Genomic DNA, 18,459 nt, shown 5'->3' with positions numbered 1-18,459 from the left:
CATTCGTAGTTTTAGTGACTTCTCATGAGAATTTCATTTCTTTGGCTACAGAAGCTTTATTAAAATTGTTTCAAGGCTGATGTTTTAGAAAAGAGTCCAACATGGACCTTCCACAGCTTGGAACGTTTAGCCGAAAAGAAAATGCAATTCAGGTTTTGATTTTGAACAATTTAGAGTTGAGTGAGCAAACTTAATTAAACATCTGCTAAGATCCTGTTCACTGCTGTCTCGGAAAATCTGGTGCCTGGTGTCCATGAGGTGTCAGTAAATCGATTATAGGTCCTCATTCCCCGAGTAAAAGAGGATAATTTTTGGATAAGAAGATGATATACTTAGTGAAGAACTTCATATTTTGACCAATAAAGTCATAAATGGAAGGGCATTTAAGCCATCTGATATAACAATTGACACTAAGTTACCATACGTAGGCTAGGAGTCCTAAACAATCATTGGATGTGGTTAAATGTGTCCAACTATTACCTCTGTTAATATACATGTGAGGCTTTTAACTATTTTGCAATCTACAGTCCTCAGACGAACTTTATTAAAAAAAAATAGACAAGGCTATTTTTTCGAATGAGCCGAGGTTCTATTTGTGTGTCGTGTTCTGTAATGCTGCAACAGTGTAATGGGGATGTAGCTCAGTGGTAGAGCGCATGCTTTGCATGTATGAGGCCCCGGGTTCAATCCCCGGCATCTCCAGGTGCAATTAATTTTAATTTAGAAGAGTCGGCATGAGTGACTTTGTTTACATAGTTCCAATGAAGAATTTATTCACCAGAAGATGAATTGTATCGAGAAAAATATGTAGGCAAAAAGTGATGTTTTCAAAATATTCACAAACTCGGCTTTAGTCACAGCTTCTTTAAATAAGTCAAAATTTTACAATTTAGTAATTATCACACAACAATGTCAACATTAGTGTATCAATCCAAAGAAAAATCTTTAAGCTCCAAATCCTCTCTTGTCTTAAAAATCCTGTGTCTGGTTTCCTTCTGAGGACAGAGTCTGCATTAGATTTCCTTATTCCCAAAGAAAATAGCATAGCGTTACCAACTTCTCTAAGTGGGTTTTTAATAGTGTATATGGCGTATCCTACTTAAATTCTAGAGTTTCGGGAAGTTTCCTTGACCTCACATTCGTAGTTTTAGTGACTTCTCATGAGAATTTCATTTCTTTGGCTACAGAAGCTTTATTAAAATTGTTTCAAGGCTGATGTTTTAGAAAAGAGTCCAACATGGACCTTCCACAGCTTGGAACGTTTAGCCGAAAAGAAAATGCAATTCAGGTTTTGATTTTGAACAATTTAGAGTTGAGTGAGCAAACTTAATTAAACATCTGCTAAGATCCTGTTCACTGCTGTCTCAGAAAATCTGGTGCCTGGTGTCCATGAGGTGTCAGTAAATCGATTATAGGTCCTCATTCCCCGAGTAAAAGAGGATAATTTTTGGATAAGAAGATGATATACTTAGTGAAGAACTTCATATTTTGACCAATAAAGTCAAAATTTTACAATTTAGTAATTATCACACAACAATGTCAACATTAGTGTATCAATCCAAAGAAAAATCTTTAAGCTCCAAATCCTCTCTTGTCTTAAAAATCCTGTGTCTGGTTTCCTTCTGAGGACAGAGTCTGCATTAGATTTCCTTATTCCCAAAGAAAATAGCATAGCGTTGCCAACTTCTCTAAGTGGGGTTTTAATAGTGTATATGGCGTATCCTACTTAAATTCTAGAGTTTCGGGAAGTTTCCTTGACCTCACATTCGTAGTTTTAGTGACTTCTCATGAGAATTTCATTTCTTTGGCTACAGAAGCTTTATTAAAATTGTTTAAAGGCTGATGTTTTAGAAAAGAGTCCAACATGGACCTTCCACAGCTTGGAACGTTTAGCCGAAAAGAAAATGCAATTCAGGTTTTGATTTTGAACAATTTAGAGTTGAGTAAGCAAACTTAATTAAACATCTGCTAAGATCCTGTTCACTGCTGTCTCAGAAAATCTGGTGCCTGGTGTCCATGAGGTGTCAGTAAATCGATTATAGGTCCTCATTCCCCGAGTAAAAGAGGATAATTTTTGGATAAGAAGATGATATACTTAGTGAAGAACTTCATATTTTGACCAATAAAGTCATAAATGGAAGGGCATTTAAGCCATCTGATATAACAATTGACACTAAGTTACCATACGTAGGCTAGGAGTCCTAAACAATCATTGGATGTGGTTAAATGTGTCCAACTATTACCTCTGTTAATATACATCTGAGGCTTTTAACTATTTTGCAATCTACAGTCCTCAGACGAACTTTATTAAAAAAAAATAGACAAGGCTATTTTTTCGAATGAGCCGAGGTTCTATTTGTGTGTCGTGTTCTGTAATGCTGCAGCAATGTAATGGGGATGTAGCTCAGTGGTAGAGCGCATGCTTTGCATGTATGAGGCCCCGGGTTCAATCCCCGGCATCTCCAGGTGCAATTAATTTTAATTTAGAAGAGTCGGCATGAGTGACTTTGTTTACATAGTTCCAATGAAGAATTTATTCACCAGAAGATGAATTGTATCGAGAAAAATATGTAGGCAAAAAGTGATGTTTTCAAAATATTCACAAACTCGGCTTTAGTCACAGCTTCTTTAAATAAGTCAAAATTTTACAATTTAGTAATTATCACACAACAATGTCAACATTAGTGTATCAATCCAAAGAAAAATCTTTAAGCTCCAAATCCTCTCTTGTCTTAAAAATCCTGTGTCTGGTTTCCTTCTGAGGACAGAGTCTGCATTAGATTTCCTTATTCCCAAAGAAAATAGCATAGCGTTACCAACTTCTCTAAGTGGGGTTTTATTAGTGTATATGGCGTATCCTACTTAAATTCTAGAGTTTCGGGAAGTTTCCCTGACTTCACATTCGTAGTTTTAGTGACTTCTCATGAGAATTTCATTTCTTTGGCTACAGAAGCTTTATTAAAATTGTTTCAAGGCTTATGTTTTAGAAAAGAGTCCAACATGGACCTTCCACAGCTTGGAACGTTTAGCCGAAAAGAAAATGCAATTCAGGTTTTGATTTTGAACAATTTAGAGTTGAGTGAGCAAACTTAATTAAACATCTGCTAAGATTCTGTTCACTGCTGTCTCAGAAAATCTGGTACCTGGTGTCCATGAGGTGTCAGTAAATCGATTATAGGTCCTCATTCCCCGAGTAAAAGAGGATAATTTTTGGATAAGAAGATGATATACTTAGTGAAGAACTTCATATTTTGACCAATAAAGTCATAAATAGAAGGGCATTTAAGCCATCTGATATAACAATTGACACTAAGTTACCATACGTAGGCTAGGAGTCCTAAACAATTATTGGATGTGGTTAAATGTGTCCAACTATTACCTCTGTTAATATACATCTGAGGCTTTTAACTATTTTGCAATCTACAGTCCTCAGACGAACTTTATTAAAAAAAATAGACAAGGCTATTTTTTCGAATGAGCCGAGGTTCTATTTGTGTGTTGTGTTCTGTAATGCTGCAGCAATGTAATGGGGATGTAGCTCAGTGGTAGAGCGCATGCTTTGCATGTATGAGGCCCCGGGTTCAATCCCCGGCATCTCCAGGTGCAATTAATTTTAATTTAGAAGAGTCGGCATGAGTGACTTTGTTTACATAGTTCCAATGAAGAATTTATTCACCAGAAGATGAATTGTATCGAGAAAAATATGTAGGCAAAAAGTGATGTTTTCAAAATATTCACAAACTCGGCTTTAGTCACAGCTTCTTTAAATAAGTCAAAATTTTACAATTTAGTAATTATCACACAACAATGTCAACATTAGTGTATCAATCCAAAGAAAAATCTTTAAGCTCCAAATCCTCTCTTGTCTTAAAAATCCTGTGTCTGGTTTCCTTCTGAGGACAGAGTCTGCATTAGATTTCCTTATTCCCAAAGAAAATAGCATAGCGTTGCCAACTTCTCTAAGTGGGTTTTTAATAGTGTATATGGCGTATCCTACTTAAATTCTAGAGTTTCGGGAAGTTTCCTTGACCTCACATTCGTAGTTTTAGTGACTTCTCATGAGAATTCCATTTCTTTGGCTACAGAAGCTTTATTAAAATTGTTTCAAGGCTGATGTTTTAGAAAATAGTCCAACATGGACCTTCCACAGCTTGGAACGTTTAGCCGAAAAGAAAATGCAATTCAGGTTTTGATTTTGAACAATTTAGAGTTGAGTGAGCAAACTTAATTAAACATCTGCTAAGATCCTGTTCACTGCTGTCTCAGAAAATCTGGTGCCTGGTGTCCATGAGGTGTCAGTAAATCGATTATAGGTCCTCATTCCCCGAGTAAAAGAGGATAATTTTTGGATAAGAAGATGATATACTTAGTGAAGAACTTCATATTTTGACCAATAAAGTCAAAATTTTACAATTTAGTAATTATCACACAACAATGTCAACATTAGTGTATCAATCCAAAGAAAAATCTTTAAGCTCCAAATCCTCTCTTGTCTTAAAAATCCTGTGTCTGGTTTCCTTCTGAGGACAGAGTCTGCATTAGATTTCCTTATTCCCAAAGAAAATAGCATAGCGTTGCCAACTTCTCTAAGTGGGTTTTTAATAGTGTATATGGCGTATCCTACTTAAATTCTAGAGTTTCGGGAAGTTTCCTTGACCTCACATTCGTAGTTTTAGTGACTTCTCATGAGAATTTCATTTCTTTGGCTACAGAAGCTTTATTGTTTCAAGGCTGATGTTTTAGAAAAGAGTCCAACATGGACCTTCCACAGCTTGGAACGTTTAGCCAAAAAGAAAATGCAATTCAGGTTTTGATTTTGAACAATTTAGAGTTGAGTGAGCAAACTTAATTAAACATCTGCTAAGATCCTGTTCACTGCTGTCTCAGAAAATCTGGTGCCTGGTGTCCATGAGGTGTCAGTAAATCGATTATAGGTCCTCATTCCCCGAGTAAAAGAGGATAATTTTTGGATAAGAAGATGATATACTTAGTGAAGAACTTCATATTTTGACCAATAAAGTCATAAATGGAAGGGCATTTAAGCCATCTGATATAACAATTGACACTAAGTTACCATACGTAGGCTAGGAGTCCTAAACAATCATTGGATGTGGTTAAATGTGTCCAACTATTACCTCTGTTAATATACATCTGAGGCTTTTAACTATTTTGCAATCTACAGTCCTCAGACGAACTTTATTAAAAAAAAATAGACAAGGCTATTTTTTCGAATGAGCCGAGGTTCTATTTGTGTGTCGTGTTCTGTAAAGCTGCAACAGTGTAATGGGGATGTAGCTCAGTGGTAGAGCGCATGCTTTGCATGTATGAGGCCCCGGGTTCAATCCCCGGCATCTCCAGGTGCAATTAATTTTAATTTAGAAGAGTCGGCATGAGTGACTTTGTTTACATAGTTCCAATGAAGAATTTATTCACCAGAAGATGAATTGTATCGAGAAAAATATGTAGGCAAAAAGTGATGTTTTCAAAATATTCACAAACTCGGCTTTAGTCACAGCTTCTTTAAATAAGTCAAAATTTTACAATTTAGTAATTATCACACAACAATGTCAACATGAGTGTATCAATCCAAAGAAAAATCTTTAAGCTCCAAATCCTCTCTTGTCTTAAAAATCCTGTGTCTGGTTTCCTTCTGAGGACAGAGTCTGCATTAGATTTCCTTATTCCCAAAGAAAATAGCATAGCGTTGCCAACTTCTCTAAGTGGGTTTTTAATAGTGTATATGGCGTATCCTACTTAAATTCTAGAGTTTCGGGAAGTTTCCTTGACCTCACATTCGTAGTTTTAGTGACTTCTCATGAGAATTTCATTTCTTTGGCTACAGAAGCTTTATTAAAATTGTTTAAAGGCTGATGTTTTAGAAAAGAGTCCAACATGGACCTTCCACAGCTTGGAACGTTTAGCCGAAAAGAAAATGCAATTCAGGTTTTGATTTTGAACAATTTAGAGTTGAGTGAGCAAACTTAATTAAACATCTGCTAAGATCCTGTTCACTGCTGTCTCAGAAAATCTGGTGCCTGGTGTCCATGAGGTGTCAGTAAATCGATTATAGGTCCTCATTCCCCGAGTAAAAGAGGATAATTTTTGGATAAGAAGATGATATACTTAGTGAAGAACTTCATATTTTGTCCAATAAAGTCAAAATTTTACAATTTAGTAATTATCACACAACAATGTCAACATTAGTGTATCAATCCAAAGAAAAATCTTTAAGCTCCAAATCCTCTCTTGTCTTAAAAATCCTGTGTCTGGGTTCCTTCTGAGGACAGAGTCTGCATTAGATTTCCTTATTCCCAAAGAAAATAGCATAGCGTTGCCAACTTCTCTAAGTGGGATTTTAATAGTGTATATGGCGTATCCTACTTAAATTCTAGAGTTTCGGGAAGTTTCCTTGACCTCACATTCGTAGTTTTAGTGACTTCTCATGAGAATTTCATTTCTTTGGCTACAGAAGATTTATTAAAATTGTTTCAAGGCTGATGTTTTAGAAAAGAGTCCAACATAGCTCCTTCCACAGCTTGGAACCTTTAGCCGAAAAGAAAATGCAATTCAGGTTTTGATTTTGAACAATTTAGAGTTGAGTGAGCAAACTTAATTAAACATCTGCTAAGATCCTGTTCACTGCTGTCTCAGAAAATCTGGTGCCTGGTGTCCATGAGGTGTCAGTAAATCGATTATAGGTCCTCATTCCCCGAGTAAAAGAGGATAATTTTTGGATAAGAAGATGATATACTTAGTGAAGAACTTCATATTTTGACCAATAAAGTCATAAATGGAAGGGCATTTAAGCCATCTGATATAACAATTGACACTAAGTTGCCATACGTAGGCTAGGAGTCCTAAACAATCATTGGATGTGGTTAAATGTGTCCAACTATTACCTCTGTTAATATACATCTGAGGCTTTTAACTATTTTGCAATCTACAGTCCTCAGACGAACTTTATTAAAAAAAATAGACAAGGCTATTTTTTCGAATGAGCCGAGGTTCTATTTGTGTGTCGTGTTCTGTAATGGGGATGTAGCTCAGTGGTAGAGCGCATGCTTTGCATGTATGAGGCCCCGGGTTCAATCCCCGGCATCTCCAGGTGCAATTAATTTTAATTTAGAAGAGTCGGCATGAGTGACTTTGTTTACATTGTTCCAATTAAGAATTTATTCACCAGAAGATGAATTGTATCGAGAAAAATATGTAGGCAAAAAGTGATGTTTTCAAAATATTCACAAACTCGGCTTTAGTCACAGCTTCTTTAAATAAGTCAAAATTTTACAATTTAGTAATTATCACACAACAATGTCAACATTAGTGTATCAATCCAAAGAAAAATCTTTAAGCTCCAAATCCTCTCTTGTCTTAAAAATCCTGTGTCTGGTTTCCTTCTGAGGACAGAGTCTGCATTAGATTTCCTTATTCCCAAAGAAAATAGCATAGCGTTGCCAACTTCTCTAAGTGGGTTTTTAATAGTGTATATGGCGTATCCTACTTAAATTCTAGAGTTTCGGGAAGTTTCCTTGACCTCACATTCGTAGTTTTAGTGACTTCTCATGAGAATTTCATTTCTTTGGCTACAGAAGCTTTATTAAAATTGTTTCAAGGCTGATGTTTTAGAAAAGAGTCCAACATGGACCTTCCACAGCTTGGAACGTTTAGCCGAAAAGAAAATGCAATTCAGGTTTTGATTTTGAACAATTTAGAGTTGAGTGAGCAAACTTAATTAAACATCTGCTAAGATCCTGTTCACTGCTGTCTCAGAAAATCTGGTGCCTGGTGTCCATGAGGTGTCAGTAAATCGATTATAGGTCCTCATTCCCCGAGTAAAAGAGGATAATTTTTGGATAAGAAGATGATATACTTAGTGAAGAACTTCATATTTTGACCAATAAAGTCATAAATGGAAGGGCATTTAAGCCATCTGATATAACAATTGACACTAAGTTACCATACGTAGGCTAGGAGTCCTAAACAATCATTGGATGTGGTTAAATGTGTCCAACTATTACCTCTGTTAATATACATCTGAGGCTTTTAACTATTTTGCAATCTACAGTCCTCAGACGAACTTTATTAAAAAAAAATAGACAAGGCTATTTTTTCGAATGAGCCGAGATTCTATTTGTGTGTCGTGTTCTGTAATGCTGCAACAGTGTAATGGGGATGTAGCTCAGTGGTAGAGCGCATGCTTTGCATGTATGAGGCCCCGGGTTCAATCCCCGGCATCTCCAGGTGCAATTAATTTTAATTTAGAAGAGTCGGCATGAGTGACTTTGTTTACATAGTTCCAATGAAGAATTTATTCACCAGAAGATGAATTGTATCGAGAAAAATATGTAGGCAAAAAGTGATGTTTTCAAAATATTCACAAACTCGGCTTTAGTCACAGCTTCTTTAAATAAGTAAAAATTTTACAATTTAGTAATTATCACACAACAATGTCAACATTAGTGTATCAATCCAAAGAAAAATCTTTAAGCTCCAAATCCTCTCTTGTCTTAAAAATCCTGTGTCTGGTTTCCTTCTGAGGACAGAGTCTGCATTAGATTTCCTTATTCCCAAAGAAAATAGCATAGCGTTGCCAACTTCTCTAAGTGGGTTTTTAATAGTGTATATGGCGTATCCTACTTAAATTCTAGAGTTTCGGGAAGTTTCCTTGACCTCACATTCGTAGTTTTAGTGACTTCTCATGAGAATTTCATTTCTTTGGCTACAGAAGCTTTATTAAAATTGTTTGAAGGCTGATGTTTTAGAAAAGAGTCCAACATGGACCTTCCACAGCTTGGAACGTTTAGCCGAAAAGAAAATGCAATTCAGGTTTTGATTTTGAACAATTTAGAGTTGAGTGAGCAAACTTAATTAAACATCTGCTAAGATCCTGTTCACTGCTGTCTCAGAAAATCTGGTGCCTGGTGTCCATGAGGTGTCAGTAAATCGATTATAGGTCCTCATTCCCCGAGTAAAAGAGGATAATTTTTGGATAAGAAGATGATATACTTAGTGAAGAACTTCATATTTTGTCCAATAAAGTCAAAATTTTACAACAATGTCAACATTAGTGTATCAATCCAAAGAAAAATCTTTAAGCTCCAAATCCTCTCTTGTCTTAAAAATCCTGTGTCTGGGTTCCTTCTGAGGACAGAGTCTGCATTAGATTTCCTTATTCCCAAAGAAAATAGCATAGCGTTGCCAACTTCTCTAAGTGGGATTTTAATAGTGTATATGGCGTATCCTACTTAAATTCTAGAGTTTCGGGAAGTTTCCTTGACCTCACATTCGTAGTTTTAGTGACTTCTCATGAGAATTTCATTTCTTTGGCTACAGAAGATTTATTAAAATTGTTTCAAGGCTGATGTTTTAGAAAAGAGTCCAACATAGCTCCTTCCACAGCTTGGAACCTTTAGCCGAAAAGAAAATGCAATTCAGGTTTTGATTTTGAACAATTTAGAGTTGAGTGAGCAAACTTAATTAAACATCTGCTAAGATCCTGTTCACTGCTGTCTCAGAAAATCTGGTGCCTGGTGTCCATGAGGTGTCAGTAAATCGATTATAGGTCCTCATTCCCCGAGTAAAAGAGGATAATTTTTGGATAAGAAGATGATATACTTAGTGAAGAACTTCATATTTTGACCAATAAAGTCATAAATGGAAGGGCATTTAAGCCATCTGATATAACAATTGACACTAAGTTACCATACGTAGGCTAGGAGTCCTAAACAATCATTGGATGTGGTTAAATGTGTCCAACTATTACCTCTGTTAATATACATCTGAGGCTTTTAACTATTTTGCAATCTACAGTCCTCAGACGAACTTTATTAAAAAAAATAGACAAGGCTATTTTTTCGAATGAGCCGAGGTTCTATTTGTGTGTCGTGTTCTGTAATACTGCAACAGTGTAATGGGGATGTAGCTCAGTGGTAGAGCGCATGCTTTGCATGTATGAGGCCCCGGGTTCAATCCCCGGCATCTCCAGGTGCAATTAATTTTAATTTAGAAGAGTCGGCATGAGTGACTTTGTTTACATTGTTCCAATTAAGAATTTATTCACCAGAAGATGAATTGTATCGAGAAAAATATGTAGGCAAAAAGTGATGTTTTCAAAATATTCACAAACTCGGCTTTAGTCACAGCTTCTTTAAATAAGTCAAAATTTTACAATTTAGTAATTATCACACAACAATGTCAACATTAGTGTATCAATCCAAAGAAAAATCTTTAAGCTCCAAATCCTCTCTTGTCTTAAAAATCCTGTGTCTGGTTTCCTTCTGAGGACAGAGTCTGCATTAGATTTCCTTATTCCCAAAGAAAATAGCATAGCGTTGCCAACTTCTCTAAGTGGGGTTTTAATAGTGTATATGGCGTATCCTACTTAAATTCTAGAGTTTCGGGAAGTTTCCTTGACCTCACATTCGTAGTTTTAGTGACTTCTCATGAGAATTTCATTTCTTTGGCTACAGAAGCTTTATTAAAATTGTTTCAAGGCTGATGTTTTAGAAAAGAGTCCAACATAGCTCCTTCCACAGCTTGGAACGTTTAGCCGAAAAGAAAATGCAATTCCGGTTTTGATTTTCAACAATTTAGAGTTATTATTATTATTATTATTGCCATTTATATAGCGCCAACAGATTCCGTAGCGCTTTACAATATTTTGAGAGGGGGGGATGTAACAATAAATAAGACAATTACAAGAAAACTTACAGGAATGATAGGTTGAAGAGGACCCTGCTCAAATGAGCTTACAGTCTATAGGAGGTGGGGTATTAGAAACATTAGGATAGGAAATATCAAGTAGGAGTGAAGCAGAGCTGGAGGAGAGAGCAAAGCACTATCCCATAGGAGAGCAAGCGACAGGTATGTAAGGGAGAGATTACTCTGGGAGGCCATACGCTTTCCTGAAGAGATGGGTTTTAAGGCCCTTCTTAAATGATTGAAGACTAGGAGAGAGTCTGATGGCAGTAGGCAAGTTATTCCATAGGAGAGGAGCCGCCCGTGAGAAGTCCTGCAAGCGTGAGTTGGCTGTACGGGTGCGAGCAGCGGTCAGGAGGTGGTCGCGGGCAGAGCGGAGGGTACGAGGAGGGGCATACCTCTGGATCAGTGAAGAGATATAAGAGGGGCTGGAATTGTTCAGTGCTTTAAATGTATGGGTTAGCACTTTGAATTGACTCCTATAGGATACAGGGAGCCAATGTAAGGACTGGCAGAGGGGCGAGGTGTGAGAGGACCGACTGGATAGGAAAATCAGTCTAGCTGCAGCATTCATTACAGACTGTAGTGGGGCAGTACGGCTTTTGGGGAGACCAATCAGGAGAGGGTTACAGTAATCCATGCGGGAAATTACTAGAGCATGGACAAGCTCCTTGGTAGCATCTTGCGTAAGAAAGGGGCGGATGCGGGCTATGTTTTTGAGTTGGAACCTACAGGACTTGGCAACAAACTGGATGTGAGACTCAAAGGTGAGACCAGAGTCAAGTATGACGCCAAGACAGCGCGCTTGTAGGGATGGACTTATGTGGATATCACTGACTTGAAGGGAGAGTGAGAGAGGAGGATCAGTATTAGGAGGAGGAAAGACAAGGAGTTCAGTTTTTGAGAGGTTAAGTTTGAGAAAGCGTGACGACATCCAGTCAGAGATGGAAGAGAGGCAAGCAGTGACACGTTGCAGGACGGCCGGGGAGAGGTCCGGTGAGGAGAGGTATATCTGAGTGTCATCAGCGTACAGGTGGTAGTTGAATCCAAAAGAGGCAATAAGTTTTCCAAGAGAGGCAGTATAAAGAGAAAATAGAAGGGGACCAAGGACAGAGCCTTGGGGAACTCCAACCGAGACAGGGCGAGGGGAGGAGGTATCCTTGGAAAAGGAGACACTAAATGAGCGTTGGGAGAGATAGGAGGAAAACCAAGAGAGGACAGAGTCACAGAGACCGAGTGATTGAAGAGTTTGAAGGAGGAGAGCATGATCAACTGTGTCAAAGGCAGCAGAGAGGTCAAGGAGAATTAATATGGAGTAGTGACCTTTGGATTTAGCGGAGATTAGGTCATTAGTCACTTTGATAAGAGCGGTCTCAGTAGAGTGGAGAGGGCGGAAGCCAGACTGAAGAGGGTCAAGGAGAGAGTTGGAATTAAGGAAGTGAGACACACGGGTGAAGACAAGTCTTTCCAAAAGCTTTGATGAGTAAGGGAGCAGGGATATGGGACGATAGTTAGAGGGGGAGGACGGGTCAAGAGATGGTTTTTTCAGGATAGGTATTACAGTGGCATGTTTAAGGTTAGCAGGAACAGTGCCAGAAGAGAGAGAGCAGTTAAAGATGTGTGTTAGGATAGGCACAAGACAAGGGGAGAGAGATCTGATGAGGTGAGATGGGACAGGATCAAGTGGGCAAGTGGTGGGGCGAGAGGAATGGAGAAGTGCAGCCACCTCTTGTTCAGTAGCTGGGGAGAAAGTCTGAAGGGTAGGGAAAGCATGATTTATGTGTGGTTGAGAAAGAGAAAGGCAAGGAGGGGAGAATTGTTTCCTTAGCTGTTCAATCTTGTCAGTAAAGTAATATGCAAAGCTATCAGCTGTAAGGTTAGTTTGGGGGGTGGCCACAACAGGGCGGAGAAGGGAATTAAAAGTGTCAAAGAGACGTCTGGGATTGCGGGAGCATGAACTAATGAGAGAGGAAAAGTAGGACTGTTTGGCGAGGGCAAGGGCTGCGCTGTACGAAAGCAACATGAATCTATAATGAAGATAGTCTGCCTGGGTGCGGGACTTCCTCCAGGAGCGTTCAGCACAGCGGGTGAGTGAGCAAACTTAATTAAACATCTGCTAAGATCCTGTTCACTGCTGTCTCAGAAAATCTGGTGCCTGGTGTCCATGAGGTGTCAGTAAATCGATTATAGGTCCTCATTCCCCGAGTAAAAGAGGATAATTTTTGGATAAGAAGATGATATACTTAGTGAAGAACTTCATATTTTGACCAATAAAGTCAAAATTTTACAATTTAGTAATTATCACACAACAATGTCAACATTAGTGTATCAATCCAAAGAAAAATCTTTAAGCTCCAAATCCTCTCTTGTCTTAAAAATCCTGTGTCTGGTTTCCTTCTGAGGACAGAGTCTGCATTAGATTTCCTTATTCCCAAAGAAAATAGCATAGCGTTGCCAACTTCTCTAAGTGGGGTTTTAATAGTGTATATGGCGTATCCTACTTAAATTCTAGAGTTTCGGGAAGTTTCCTTGACCTCACATTCGTAGTTTTAGTGACTTCTCATGAGAATTTCATTTCTTTGGCTACAGAAGCTTTATTAAAATTGTTTAAAGGCTGATGTTTTAGAAAAGAGTCCAACATGGACCTTCCACAGCTTGGAACGTTTAGCCGAAAAGAAAATGCAATTCAGGTTTTGATTTTGAACAATTTAGAGTTGAGTAAGCAAACTTAATTAAACATCTGCTAAGATCCTGTTCACTGCTGTCTCAGAAAATCTGGTGCCTGGTGTCCATGAGGTGTCAGTAAATCGATTATAGGTCCTCATTCCCCGAGTAAAAGAGGATAATTTTTGGATAAGAAGATGATATACTTAGTGAAGAACTTCATATTTTGACCAATAAAGTCATAAATGGAAGGGCATTTAAGCCATCTGATATAACAATTGACACTAAGTTACCATACGTAGGCTAGGAGTCCTAAACAATCATTGGATGTGGTTAAATGTGTCCAACTATTACCTCTGTTAATATACATCTGAGGCTTTTAACTATTTTGCAATCTACAGTCCTCAGACGAACTTTATTAAAAAAAAATAGACAAGGCTATTTTTTCGAATGAGCCGAGGTTCTATTTGTGTGTCGTGTTCTGTAATGCTGCAACAGTGTAATGGGGATGTAGCTCAGTGGTAGAGCGCATGCTTTGCATGTATGAGGCCCCGGGTTCAATCCCCGGCATCTCCAGGTGCAATTAATTTTAATTTAGAAGAGTCGGCATGAGTGACTTTGTTTACATAGTTCCAATGAAGAATTTATTCACCAGAAGATGAATTGTATCGAGAAAAATATGTAGGCAAAAAGTGATGTTTTCAAAATATTCACAAACTCGGCTTTAGTCACAGCTTCTTTAAATAAGTCAAAATTTTACAATTTAGTAATTATCACACAACAATGTCAACATGAGTGTATCAATCCAAAGAAAAATCTTTAAGCTCCAAATCCTCTCTTGTCTTAAAAATCCTGTGTCTGGTTTCCTTCTGAGGACAGAGTCTGCATTAGATTTCCTTATTCCCAAAGAAAATAGCATAGCGTTGCCAACTTCTCTAAGTGGGTTTTTAATAGTGTATATGGCGTATCCTACTTAAATTCTAGAGTTTCGGGAAGTTTCCTTGACCTCACATTCGTAGTTTTAGTGACTTCTCATGAGAATTTCATTTCTTTGGCTACAGAAGCTTTATTAAAATTGTTTGAAGGCTGATGTTTTAGAAAAGAGTCCAACATGGACCTTCCACAGCTTGGAACGTTTAGCCGAAAAGAAAATGCAATTCAGGTTTTGATTTTGAACAATTTAGAGTTGAGTAAGCAAACTTAATTAAACATCTGCTAAGATCCTGTTCACTGCTGTCTCAGAAAATCTGGTGCCTGGTGTCCATGAGGTGTCAGTAAATCGATTATAGGTCCTCATTCCCCGAGTAAAAGAGGATAATTTTTGGATAAGAAGATGATATACTTAGTGAAGAACTTCATATTTTGACCAATAAAGTCATAAATGGAAGGGCATTTAAGCCATCTGATATAACAATTGACACTAAGTTACCATACGTAGGCTAGGAGTCCTAAACAATCATTGGATGTGGTTAAATGTGTCCAACTATTACCTCTGTTAATATACATCTGAGGCTTTTAACTATTTTGCAATCTACAGTCCTCAGACGAACTTTATTAAAAAAAAATAGACAAGGCTATTTTTTCGAATGAGCCGAGGTTCTATTTGTGTGTCGTGTTCTGTAATGCTGCAACAGTGTAATGGGGATGTAGCTCAGTGGTAGAGCGCATGCTTTGCATGTATGAGGCCCCGGGTTCAATCCCCGGCATCTCCAGGTGCAATTAATTTTAATTTAGAAGAGTCGGCATGAGTGACTTTGTTTACATAGTTCCAATGAAGAATTTATTCACCAGAAGATGAATTGTATCGAGAAAAATATGTAGGCAAAAAGTGATGTTTTCAAAATATTCACAAACTCGGCTTTAGTCACAGCTTCTTTAAATAAGTCAAAATTTTACAATTTAGTAATTATCACACAACAATGTCAACATGAGTGTATCAATCCAAAGAAAAATCTTTAAGCTCCAAATCCTCTCTTGTCTTAAAAATCCTGTGTCTGGTTTCCTTCTGAGGACAGAGTCTGCATTAGATTTCCTTATTCCCAAAGAAAATAGCATAGCGTTGCCAACTTCTCTAAGTGGGTTTTTAATAGTGTATATGGCGTATCCTACTTAAATTCTAGAGTTTCGGGAAGTTTCCTTGACCTCACATTCGTAGTTTTAGTGACTTCTCATGAGAATTTCATTTCTTTGGCTACAGAAGCTTTATTAAAATTGTTTGAAGGCTGATGTTTTAGAAAAGAGTCCAACATGGACCTTCCACAGCTTGGAACGTTTAGCCGAAAAGAAAATGCAATTCAGGTTTTGATTTTGAACAATTTAGAGTTGAGTGAGCAAACTTAATTAAACATCTGCTAAGATCCTGTTCACTGCTGTCTCAGAAAATCTGGTGCCTGGTGTCCATGAGGTGTCAGTAAATCGATTATAGGTCCTCATTCCCCGAGTAAAAGAGGATAATTTTTGGATAAGAAGATGATATACTTAGTGAAGAACTTCATATTTTGTCCAATAAAGTCAAAATTTTACAATTTAGTAATTATCACACAACAATGTCAACATTAGTGTATCAATCCAAAGAAAAATCTTTAAGCTCCAAATCCTCTCTTGTCTTAAAAATCCTGTGTCTGGGTTCCTTCTGAGGACAGAGTCTGCATTAGATTTCCTTATTCCCAAAGAAAATAGCATAGCGTTGCCAACTTCTCTAAGTGGGATTTTAATAGTGTATATGGCGTATCCTACTTAAATTCTAGAGTTTCGGGAAGTTTCCTTGACCTCACATTCGTAGTTTTAGTGACTTCTCATGAGAATTTCATTTCTTTGGCTACAGAAGATTTATTAAAATTGTTTCAAGGCTGATGTTTTAGAAAAGAGTCCAACATAGCTCCTTCCACAGCTTGGAACCTTTAGCCGAAAAGAAAATGCAATTCAGGTTTTGATTTTGAACAATTTAGAGTTGAGTGAGCAAACTTAATTAAACATCTGCTAAGATCCTGTTCACTGCTGTCTCAGAAAATCTGGTGCCTGGTGTCCATGAGGTGTCAGTAAATCGATTATAGGTCCTCATTCCCCGAGTAAAAGAGGATAATTTTTGGATAAGAAGATGATATACTTAGTGAAGAACTTCATATTTTGACCAATAAAGTCATAAATGGAAGGGCATTTAAGCCATCTGATATAACAATTGACACTAAGTTACCATACGTAGGCTAGGAGTCCTAAACAATCATTGGATGTGGTTAAATGTGTCCAACTATTACCTCTGTTAATATACATCTGAGGCTTTTAACTATTTTGCAATCTACAGTCCTCAGACGAACTTTATTAAAAAAAATAGACAAGGCTATTTTTTCGAATGAGCCGAGGTTCTATTTGTGTGTCGTGTTCTGTAATGCTGCAACAGTGTAATGGGGATGTAGCTCAGTGGTAGAGCGCATGCTTTGCATGTATGAGGCCCCGGGTTCAATCCCCGGCATCTCCAGGTGCAATAAATTTTAATTTAGAAGAGTCGGCAAGAGTGACTTTGTTTACATTGTTCCAATTAAGAATTTATTCACCAGAAGATGAATTGTATCGAGAAAAATATGTAGGCAAAAAGTGATGTTTTCAAAATATTCACAAACTCGGCTTTAGTCACAGCTTCTTTAAATAAGTCAAAATTTTACAATTTAGTAATTATCACACAACAATGTCAACATTAGTGTATCAATCCAAAGAAAAATCTTTAAGCTCCAAATCCTCTCTTGTCTTAAAAATCCTGTGTCTGGTTTCCTTCTGAGGACAGAGTCTGCATTAGATTTCCTTATTCCCAAAGAAAATAGCATAGCGTTGCCAACTTCTCTAAGTGGGTTTTTAATAGTGTATATGGCGTATCCTACTTAAATTCTAGAGTTTCGGGAAGTTTCCTTGACCTCACATTCGTAGTTTTAGTGACTTCTCATGAGAATTTCATTTCTTTGGCTACAGAAGCTTTATTAAAATTGTTTCAAGGCTGATGTTTTAGAAAAGAGTCCAACATGGACCTTCCACAGCTTGGAACGTTTAGCCGAAAAGAAAATGCAATTCAGGTTTTGATTTTGAACAATTTAGAGTTGAGTGAGCAAACTTAATTAAACATCTGCTAAGATCCTGTTCACTGCTGTCTCAGAAAATCTGGTGCCTGGTGTCCATGAGGTGTCAGTAAATCGATTATAGGTCCTCATTCCCCGAGTAAAAGAGGATAATTTTTGGATAAGAAGATGATATACTTAGTGAAGAACTTCATATTTTGACCAATAAAGTCATAAATGGAAGGGCATTTAAGCCATCTGATATAACAATTGACACTAAGTTACCATACGTAGGCTAGGAGTCCTAAACAATCATTGGATGTGGTTAAATGTGTCCAACTATTACCTCTGTTAATATACATCTGAGGCTTTTAACTATTTTGCAATCTACAGTCCTCAGACGAACTTTATTAAAAAAAAATAGACAAGGCTATTTTTTCGAATGAGCCGAGATTCTATTTGTGTGTCGTGTTCTGTAATGCTGCAACAGTGTAATGGGGATGTAGCTCAGTGGTAGAGCGCATGCTTTGCATGTATGAGGCCCCGGGTTCAATCCCCGGCATCTCCAGGTGCAATTAATTTTAATTTAGAAGAGTCGGCATGAGTGACTTTGTTTACATAGTTCCAATGAAGAATTTATTCACCAGAAGATGAATTGTATCGAGAAAAATATGTAGGCAAAAAGTGATGTTTTCAAAATATTCACAAACTCGGCTTTAGTCACAGCTTCTTTAAATAAGTCAAAATTTTACAATTTAGTAATTATCACACAACAATGTCAACATTAGTGTATCAATCCAAAGAAAAATCTTTAAGCTCCAAATCCTCTCTTGTCTTAAAAATCCTGTGTCTGGTTTCCTTCTGAGGACAGAGTCTGCATTAGATTTCCTTATTCCCAAAGAAAATACCATAGCGTTGCCAACTTCTCTAAGTGGGTTTTTAATAGTGTATATGGCGTATCCTACTTAAATTCTAGAGTTTCGGGAAGTTTCCTTGACCTCACATTCGTAGTTTTAGTGACTTCTCATGAGAATTTCATTTCTTTGGCTACAGA

The 18,459-nt window shown here is 37.4% G+C and overlaps 11 non-coding genes across 11 annotated transcripts; all 11 read left to right on the top strand.

Annotated features, from left to right (window-relative positions):
- The first annotated feature begins 630 nt into the window (after nucleotides 1-630).
- On the top strand, nucleotides 631-702 carry TRNAA-UGC (transfer RNA alanine (anticodon UGC)). Its single transcript has one exon. It is a non-coding gene; the product is annotated as a tRNA-Ala (tRNA).
- A 1,691-nt stretch (nucleotides 703-2,393) lies between these two features.
- On the top strand, nucleotides 2,394-2,465 carry TRNAA-UGC (transfer RNA alanine (anticodon UGC)). The gene has a single exon. It is a non-coding gene; the product is annotated as a tRNA-Ala (tRNA).
- A 1,063-nt stretch (nucleotides 2,466-3,528) lies between these two features.
- On the top strand, nucleotides 3,529-3,600 carry TRNAA-UGC (transfer RNA alanine (anticodon UGC)). Its single transcript has one exon. It is a non-coding gene; the product is annotated as a tRNA-Ala (tRNA).
- Nucleotides 3,601-5,285: 1,685 nt separating this feature from the next.
- On the top strand, nucleotides 5,286-5,357 carry TRNAA-UGC (transfer RNA alanine (anticodon UGC)). Its single transcript has one exon. It is a non-coding gene; the product is annotated as a tRNA-Ala (tRNA).
- A 1,675-nt stretch (nucleotides 5,358-7,032) lies between these two features.
- Nucleotides 7,033-7,104, top strand: TRNAA-UGC (transfer RNA alanine (anticodon UGC)). The gene has a single exon. It is a non-coding gene; the product is annotated as a tRNA-Ala (tRNA).
- Nucleotides 7,105-8,168: 1,064 nt separating this feature from the next.
- TRNAA-UGC (transfer RNA alanine (anticodon UGC)) lies at nucleotides 8,169-8,240 on the top strand. The gene has a single exon. It is a non-coding gene; the product is annotated as a tRNA-Ala (tRNA).
- Nucleotides 8,241-9,912: 1,672 nt separating this feature from the next.
- TRNAA-UGC (transfer RNA alanine (anticodon UGC)) lies at nucleotides 9,913-9,984 on the top strand. Its single transcript has one exon. It is a non-coding gene; the product is annotated as a tRNA-Ala (tRNA).
- Nucleotides 9,985-13,866: 3,882 nt separating this feature from the next.
- TRNAA-UGC (transfer RNA alanine (anticodon UGC)) lies at nucleotides 13,867-13,938 on the top strand. The gene has a single exon. It is a non-coding gene; the product is annotated as a tRNA-Ala (tRNA).
- Nucleotides 13,939-15,002: 1,064 nt separating this feature from the next.
- On the top strand, nucleotides 15,003-15,074 carry TRNAA-UGC (transfer RNA alanine (anticodon UGC)). Its single transcript has one exon. It is a non-coding gene; the product is annotated as a tRNA-Ala (tRNA).
- Nucleotides 15,075-16,765: 1,691 nt separating this feature from the next.
- TRNAA-UGC (transfer RNA alanine (anticodon UGC)) lies at nucleotides 16,766-16,837 on the top strand. The gene has a single exon. It is a non-coding gene; the product is annotated as a tRNA-Ala (tRNA).
- Nucleotides 16,838-17,901: 1,064 nt separating this feature from the next.
- Nucleotides 17,902-17,973, top strand: TRNAA-UGC (transfer RNA alanine (anticodon UGC)). The gene has a single exon. It is a non-coding gene; the product is annotated as a tRNA-Ala (tRNA).
- The last annotated feature ends 486 nt before the right edge of the window (nucleotides 17,974-18,459 follow it).

Source organism: Pelobates fuscus, chromosome 12 (assembly GCF_036172605.1).
Source record: "Pelobates fuscus isolate aPelFus1 chromosome 12, aPelFus1.pri, whole genome shotgun sequence".
NCBI lineage: Eukaryota > Metazoa > Chordata > Amphibia > Anura > Pelobatidae > Pelobates > Pelobates fuscus.
Note: the sequence above shows the minus strand (reverse complement) of the source record. Positions and strands in the feature narration are given on the sequence as shown.